Source organism: Asparagus officinalis, chromosome 2 (assembly GCF_001876935.1).
Source record: "Asparagus officinalis chromosome 2, Aspof.V1, whole genome shotgun sequence".
Lineage (NCBI taxonomy): Eukaryota > Viridiplantae > Streptophyta > Magnoliopsida > Asparagales > Asparagaceae > Asparagus > Asparagus officinalis.
In genome coordinates this window covers 65,010,144-65,018,859 of record NC_033795.1, presented here as the reverse complement: position 1 = coordinate 65,018,859, position 8,716 = coordinate 65,010,144, and the positions used below count along the sequence as shown (strand labels likewise).

The following is an 8,716-nucleotide window of genomic DNA, read 5'->3' as shown; positions in this document are numbered from 1 at the left end:
AATATGAAAGTATAGCGTGATATTGTGAAAGTATAACAGTGTTATTATGAAGGTATAAAGTGTTATTATAGAAGTACATTGTGATATTATAAAAGTATAGCATGATATTATGAAAGTATAACGGATTATTCTAAAAGTTTAGCGTGATACTATGAAAGTATAGCGGATTAGTCTGAAAGTATAGCTCGATATTATGAAAATATAATAAGTATAGTATGATAATATAATAGTATAGCAGATTATTATGAAAGTATAGTGTGGTAATATGAAAGTATAACGTGATATTGTGAAAGTGTAGCGGGTTATTATGAAAGTATAGCGGGTAATTATGAAAGTATAGCGTGATAATATAAAAATATAGTGTAATATTATGAAAGTATAGCATGACATTGTGAAAGTATAGCGTGTTATTATGAAAATATAGCAGTTAAAATGAAAGTATAGCGTGATATTATGAAAGTATAGCAGGTTATTATGAAAGTATACTAGGTCATTATGAAAATATAGCGTGATAGTATGAAACTATAGTGGGTTATTCTAAAAGTATAATGAGATAATTTGAAAGTATAGAGTGATATCCTAAAAGTATAGCGTGATATTATGAAAGTGTAGAGGGTTATTATGAAAATATAGAGTGATATTATATATGAAAATATAGCGGGTTATTCTAAAAGTGTAGCGGGTTATTCTGAAAGTGCAGTGGATTACCCTAAAAGTTTACAATCATCCAGGGTTACCCTGATAGTCCATAATCATATCAAACATAACAAAACAATCATACCAAACACTTAACAAATACAGTCTTATCTTATAAAATAAAACACAATCATATCTTATAAAATATTGTGTATGACACTTGCACAAAAGTAGAACATAAAAACTCATGCATGGTTGCCATATTTTGCTTACATTTTTCGAACATTAGAATAAAAAAGCCAATTTAGTTAGCAATAGGTTGCCTACATGTTCTACATTTGTGACCGTACTACTAACATCTACTACACTTTAGTTCTTTATGGGGATTCAATCCTAAGGAATGCACTTTGTTGTTGGTCTTTCACGAATTTTTTTTTGTTGGTGGTCGAATCACCATATTTTCATCATCTACATATAGCTTGTCATCATAAAAAATTGCGTATATAAGAAATGATTATTCCCAATGACATTCAGTTTTAAAAAGTGATTATTTCTACTAAAATCTATCAATGTACAATATAATTCATTATCCATCTATGTTTGTCACAAAAAATAGATAAATTTGTGCAAAATTTCATCACAGATAGTCAACTTAAATCAAATTTAACTAACTATAAAATGTGAAATAATTTTCATGAATTCATAAATAATAATGTGAAATATTTCTCATGAATAAAATGAGAAATTAATATTATAAATTAAGTAGTTGAGTAAAATGCAACATTATGCCTTAAATCATTAAGAAGGTCCACCAGAATCAAGCAGCCATACCCTACGCATTAATAAAGTTGAGAATTAATTGATGGTTTCATAAGAGTGGTTGAGAATTAATTGACGGGTTCAAAAAGAGAACAATGGAAGTGTTGATACTCGTAAACAAACAGTCGATGGAGGTTTCCCGCTATCGGATGTAGCTTTGATCCTGGCGACAGTGGGGAAGAAGAAGAGCATGAATGTTGGGGCCGACTCCTCCTTCAATTTTATGCCCGATACTGAGCACGCCGGGTGGACTGATAGCCTGTACATGAAAGAATCGCAAGAATACGGGGCTAGTTTCCCCCGTGGTACCTCTGACGGTCAAGTCAGTTGATGAACTTGGGGAGGGTTTGTTTAGAGGCCCCTGGGCCATTGAGGTCCTTGCAGGGGGTTTTTCCTCTAGAATTATAAAAATATTTTGGATAAAAAAGATCCGAAGGGGAGTAAAATTAAGGTGTAAGAAGAAGCAGAGAGCCCCCTTTCTCTTACCTTCCTTACCTCCTTTTTATAGCCCCCTTGCCTCTTGGAGTTTGACCCTCGGCTTTTGTTGGCTATGCACAGGAGGCGGTTTGAAAGGTGAACAGGCAGGCTGCTGAGTCATCTTTCTTCCTCCAGGTGTCGGCAGGCGACTGGGAGGGAAATCATTCAGTGTCAGGGGAGAAAGGTCTTCTCAGTGCTCTGGGTTTGTCAGAGTAGGCAGGGTGTAGGGTAGGTTGGCTGCGTGGCCGTCCTTCTATCCAAGTGGTGGTTGGGAATTGGTGGAGAAGTCATTCGTGTACAGAGAAGCATCATGGCAATTCTTTGGGAAATGACTTGTAAATCGAATAAGCGGCTGGGGGACGAGGGTTGTCAGAATAGAGATCTTGATGAGACTGTACTATTGTGTCGATTGACGTTTGAAGTGATCTTGGTCGGCTCTTATCCCTTTGGCCGAGGCGGGTTGATCTGTGAGTCGTCATTATGATTTGGTGACTTGGTAGTAGAGTCGTCTGCTCAAGGAGTTGTCTTAATTGCGAGGGGGCGACTGACCTCGTTTTTCGAGTCGGTCCTGATGACCTGTCGATCGGAATAAGGCTTGTCTGCTCGTCTAATCGAGGGACTTGGCTCTGACTGGGCTTTTGAGCCCTTAAGTTGATTTGGACTATAGCTCGCTTGGGCTTATGTAGGTATTCTTCCAATACTTCTATTTTGGTATGGTGACTGACCATATCAGGAAGAGAGAGGAGAATTAATAGAGAGAGAGAGAGAAGGGGGGTTGTGGAAGGGTATAATTGGATTTAAAAAAAAAAATTAAGGCTGTTGGCATATGAAAGATATGTAGGAACAAAGGAAGAGGGATTGGGGAATGGTCTAATTGGATTTTTAAAAAATTTTAAGGAGAGGCCACATATGTATGTATTGTATTTTAAAATATAGGTCTAGAGATAAATACATAAAGGTAATGGGTTCAATGATACAAAATAAATTGGTTGAGTTTAAAGATAAATTAGTAGGGTAAACTTTTAGGCCTAAAAACAAAAACCTCTTATTATTATTAATTATTTACTTTAGTGCTAATTAATCTTGAATAACCATTGAATAAACTATAAGATATTATGATAATAATTTGTAGCTTTTTTATTTTTATTTTTTGAAATTAAGGATAAATTTTAATGATCAATAATCATATAAATCATGTATGTTGATGATAAGAGTATTATATATTTTAAAACTTATTTATTATTATTAATTATTTACTTTTGTGCTAATTAATCTTGAAGAACTATTGGATAAACTATAAGATATTATTATAATAATAAATTGTAGTTTTTTGACATTTTTGAAATACTATTGTAATATAAATTGAAAAACAAAGTTTTTTCTTTTTTTTCTCTTTCTTTTTTGATCTGTTAGACATCATTCCATCATTTCTCAATTTTAATTAATTTTTAGTAAAACATAAATTTTATAATTTTTAAATTTAAATTGATTATACAATTCTAATATTAAATAAACAAATGAAAAATAACATTAAATAGAAGGGAAGGGTAAGAAGAAATGTGATATAATCTTATGGTGTAGTTTGAAGATGATGGAGAAATAAAATATGAAAAATAAAAAGCAAATAAAAAATTGTAGTTTTTCACCATGTAGTTCTAGCTTAAAACTCGAGACAATTTAAGAGATTAGAACTCTCTCTTTTCTATATAAAATTGACAAAAGTGGGATAAATTTTTACGAATATCCTAGTGCTACTTTTTATCCCGTTTCAGTTGATTAACACTGTATAATTTTATCCTAGTTCTACTTTCAATTGACTAATACTATAAAACTTTGTCCTCCAAATCGTTGAAGTTGCTCATAAGTTCCTCAAACCTTACGGGATCTTGCAATTTGGTCATTCTATGACTGAAATGCTCTCCCCGTTTTCTTCTGCTACCTAAATAGGCTAAATTCCTTAAGGCTGTGTTTGGGAATGCTGATTTGGGCTTGGATTTGAAATTCTGAACATTCCAATTCCAAATATCATGTTTGGGCTCAACTTTGGATCATGATTTTAAATCAAGTCATTTAATAGAGTGAATTTGAAAAGCCCAAAACTATAGATTTCAAATTACAGCACAGTAGTTGGTATTTATCAAATCCTCACCCCCATAATCCTAACCCCTCAAAACCCCGACTCCTCTTTTTTTCCTCTCTCACGTTCGTGTCGATGTTCCTACTCAAAATCTCAATCTCTATTTCGATCTCTCTCCATCGCAGGTAGTCTCTTCCTCCTCTCCTCTCCCCCCCTCCTACCGTCGGCCACCATCATCTCGTCTCTCTCTCTCTGAACCTAGGGTTAGGGTTTCGTAGACTTCGAAGAATCGACGGATGGAGATTCTCTCGAGATCCAGTGAAGAAGATGAGGACGAGTACTTGAGACGCGAGGGTTCCTCTCAAAGAGGTAATAATTTGATCGTTGATTTTTGAGTTGTTTCTGTTTCTGATCCTTTTTGTTGTTGTTTTCATGAAGGGGATTTTATAGTGAGATTTGATGGGAAGAATGCGGAGCAGAAGCAGCAGTTGCTGATGCCGAGATCGAAGCATTCTACAATGGAGCAACGGCGGAGGAGCAAAATTAATGACAGGTCTGTGATTTTGATGGATAATGCTGGTTCTCCTTTTTTTATTCGCTGAAGTCTGTGCTAGTGTCTTTAGGGTTGCTCAATGTTCATCCCCCCCCCCCTTCCTTAATTATTTGGAACTTTGCAACATTGTAAATTGTTGCTTGTTATGGGTTTTGGTTTCCTGAACTGGTGAAATCTATATGCAAAATTCTTAGGTTAATGTTGGATATATCATGATCGACGAAATCCATATCGAGACGTTCTTTAGATCTTTGGTTGCTGAACTATTGATTAAGTTATCATCGAGGCATTCCATCTCTAGGAGGCTTTCTTCTAGTTCTAGAACCTGTGTACCTACAAAGAATGTGCTTACATTTGATACTTTGGGTCTTCTAAAATTTCAACAGAATGATGGAAATTCTGAAAGTGTGAGGAATTAATTATTGTATATTTTAAACAATAGTACTTAGAAGAAAAGATTGGTTTGGTTCTAGGGTGACATACCGTAATGTAATCATATGGATGTTCATGTAGTAGGTTCAAAGGAAAACTTAAGTGATTTGGCGCCTAAATAGCTCATATGATAGAACACTTGCTTTAAGTGGCTTATAATTCTTAGATGCAGTTATGCAAATTCTGTCAGCCTGTCTAATTCAAGACATGTCAGATGTTCACAATTTGAATGCCTTGATCTGTTTAAACTTTGTTCGAAGCTGGAATTTTAAGAATGCTATGTGTTATTATAGAACTGCTGGTATTTCACTGCATTCCAATTATTATTATGAATAAGTGCCTCACCTCAGTAATCAAGCTACTCTAAAAGACCCAGTTTATCATTTGTGTGCAGTGAGACTAGGATATAGTACACTATTTTACTACTATTAGTTGCAGAAGACGTTTGAAGGAACAAGTCTGTGACCTCGTTATAAAATTTCTAACTATGCATGAGTCAACTGTAATATAAAACTTAAAGAAGTAGTTGTTCTCGTCTTATATAATGTCTAGGGAATGTAGTAGCATGCTAAAATGAAGCAACTCTAAACTAGATTAATTATTGTGCCTGTGTAACAGGTTACTTCCCTTTACAATCTTGCAAATCACTTAAACAGGCAAAGAGTAAAAGAGAAAACACATGTAAAATTTGCATGGAAAACTTATTTTGTCAGCTTCTCAATTCCTATCTTCTAGATGGCGCATAGATTTTCATTGCAAATCAACGAGTTGGTTAATGCATCTACTATAATTTTACTTCCCTCTAGTGCTCAACCTCCAAAAATGATTTCTTGCTTATAACAATCTAGCTCTTACTAGCTCACTTACATGTAAAATTTGTGTTATTACTTTCTGACTACTAAATACATGCTTTCGACCTGTTATGAGCTGGAGGTTGAGAAAATTAAAACTGTCTCTAATGCTTTTCAGTTGATTTTCTGAAGTTCTCTTTTAATTTCAACATGTATTGCTCCAATTTATTATCTATCATGTGATTGGTAGGACTTCACTAAAGATCCTGTGAAAACTTTCAGGAACAATGTGGAATAAGTTACCTGCTTCATTTTCTTATTGCTAGCTTATTCTATTAACGATAATTTACATTATAGGCTTCAGGGATTTTAATTTGATTCTCTACTCTTATTATGTATTTCCAGTATGTTTCTTAGTGTGTCATTCTCTATTATCTTTTTCTATACAGTTTTCCCATTGAATTTTACCAGTAACTAGTTGCTTCACCATTGTTTCTCTGAACATGCTTCTTTAAATTTACTGATTCTAATCCAATTGTCTTGTTAAATTAACGTCTGGTAGAGTAAAACATGATTTGTTAGGGATTCAATATTTCTGCGTGAACTTCGACTTTTGTGCTCAGGTCCCCTTTTTGTTGATTAGATAGGTCTGAATTCAATATTTCTGCGTGAACTTCGACTTTTGTGCTCAGGTCCCCTTTTTGTTGATTAGATAGGTCTGAATGTTAAATTAACGAAACGAAATCAGTAAAACATCAGCTAATGCCCTTTTTCAAATTAAGGATTCTTTATTATTTTATACTTCTTTTTTTATTGGGTTTATTATGATCTGAAGGAAGGCTTTTACATTTTATTCGCATATGTTTTCTTTTTTGGATGGATTGCCAGCGTATCGCCCAAGAGAGCTTTCACCATTGGTGAATTATATAAAAACCTTTCCTATATTTTCCCCCTTCTACATTCTTTTCCTTTCCTTTTTTTTTGGTTTTGTTTTGTTTTTGTTTTGTTTTGGAAATGATGATGAAGTGGAGCTGTAAATATTTTACATAAATGAGGGACAAGTTTCACTGTGGTGCATTATTTTACTGCTGTTGGAAAGAGGAAGGTCACTCTTAGCACCACACTGTAGGCTGTCTAGTAAAAATTACAAAGTGAATAATTTTATTTCTCTAGCTATCAACTGCAGTTATTCATTTTACTTCCAAAATCAACTACTGTGGAAGATTAGAACTAAATATGCATACAAATCTTTATCGGATGATGACTATTGTTATTAAGGTAATTTTATTTTCCTCTTAAGAATACATGTCTCATATATCAATTAGCACCGAATCTTATCTATTTGGTAGTTCTATATGGTACATCCTTGCCTAATCTCATTTTACATTTGCATTATTAAAAGAAGAAAAGGAAACTGGACTGATGATAAATTAATTAGTTTTCTTCATGAAAGGTTTTAGTCTATGCATTGAGATAGTTTCTTGTTGGACGACAAGACTCGTCAAATCTTTGAACTTGTTCAGGTAAGTTCTCTTTTAGATTTCTTTTTAGGCAAGTGCTATGATATATGTAGGCGTCAAAAAATGCTAATAGATATCCCAAGCATAGAGAAGATCACTCAAAAATTCACAAGATGACTATTGTTATTAGAGGTAATTTTATTTTCCTCTTAAGAATACATGTCTCATATATCAATTAGCACCGAATCTTATCTATTTGGTAGTTCTATATGGTGCATCCTTGCCTAATCTTATTTTACATTTGCATTATTAAAAGAAGAAAAGGAAACACGACTGATGATAAATTAATCAGTTTTCTTCATGAAAGGTTGCAGTCTACGCATTGAGATAGTTTCTTGTTGGACGACGAGATTTGTCAAATCTTTAAACCTGTTTAGGTAAGTTCTCTCTTGGATTTCTTTTTGGACAAGTGCTATGATATATGTCGTTTAGCTGTCTTGAGTAGCATATGCTTTTTCTCATGCATTTTTTCTATAAAACTAGTACACTGCATGCATATTTTGTGTTCTACATCTTGCTTCAAGTTTCTAAACTTTATCAATTTTCGTCATTATGATTTGTTCAACATTAAAAACTATCCTGATCATATTGATTGGATTTTAGCATGGTTTGAATTCATTAGGTAATGTTGTTTGTCGATTTTTGTGTCATTGACTAATTGATGCTAAATTGTGTAATGTAGGACTCAATAAATTCTTCGAGACATGAAGTTGGACACAATGGAGAGAAAAGAGGAGAAGACTTGAAGGATAAATAGAGGATTCTACATATGGTTTCTTTTAATAGTTTATGTTGTAGTAATTTGGCTTGTTGTAGCAAATCATGGTTACTTGTTGTAGCAAATCATGGGTATCAACTATCTATAGCAAGTTGTATTTTAAATGAAGGCTTATCGTGTAGCCTAGAGCTTCTTATGAGGATTTTTTGCTAAACTCTATTGTGTCATTGAGTCTTTTTATCATGACTAGTTATTGGAGTAGTATTTTTATTCTTTAGGGATCGAAGGTCAATTTAGTATTGGATCAAACCATGAAAAAAATGTCAGACTCATAATAATGAATATTTTGGACATCATTATTATTTTTGTATTCTCTCATATTGGTTCATGAAGGATAAGATGTTTGCATGTGAAATTATAATTTCTACTGAAGAGATCAATTTTGATTTTGGATCACTTCTCAAAGTTTATTTCAAATCCAAATTCATGTATAATAAAGTATATCCAAACATTAGATTTTAAATCTTTGATTTCAAATCCTTGCCTTTAGTAATGACATCCAAACAAATAATTTTATTAAATCATGGATTTCAAATCCTAGATTTGAAATCCATTGATTTTAAATCAAGCTTCTAAATCTGAATCTTAGTTCCCAAACGCAGCCTTGGTGAATTCCTACTAACTATATGAAAT

General features: G+C 33.3%; 1 long non-coding RNA gene across 2 annotated transcripts; it reads left to right on the top strand.

Annotated features, from left to right (window-relative positions):
• Nucleotides 4,067–8,177, top strand: LOC109831555. Of its 2 annotated transcripts, XR_002244455.1 has the most exons (4): nt 4,067–4,194; nt 4,272–4,378; nt 4,448–4,562; nt 7,988–8,177. It is a non-coding gene; the product is annotated as an uncharacterized LOC109831555 (long non-coding RNA). The 2 variants fall into 2 exon arrangements; XR_002244454.1 differs by having other exon boundaries at nt 4,067–4,378.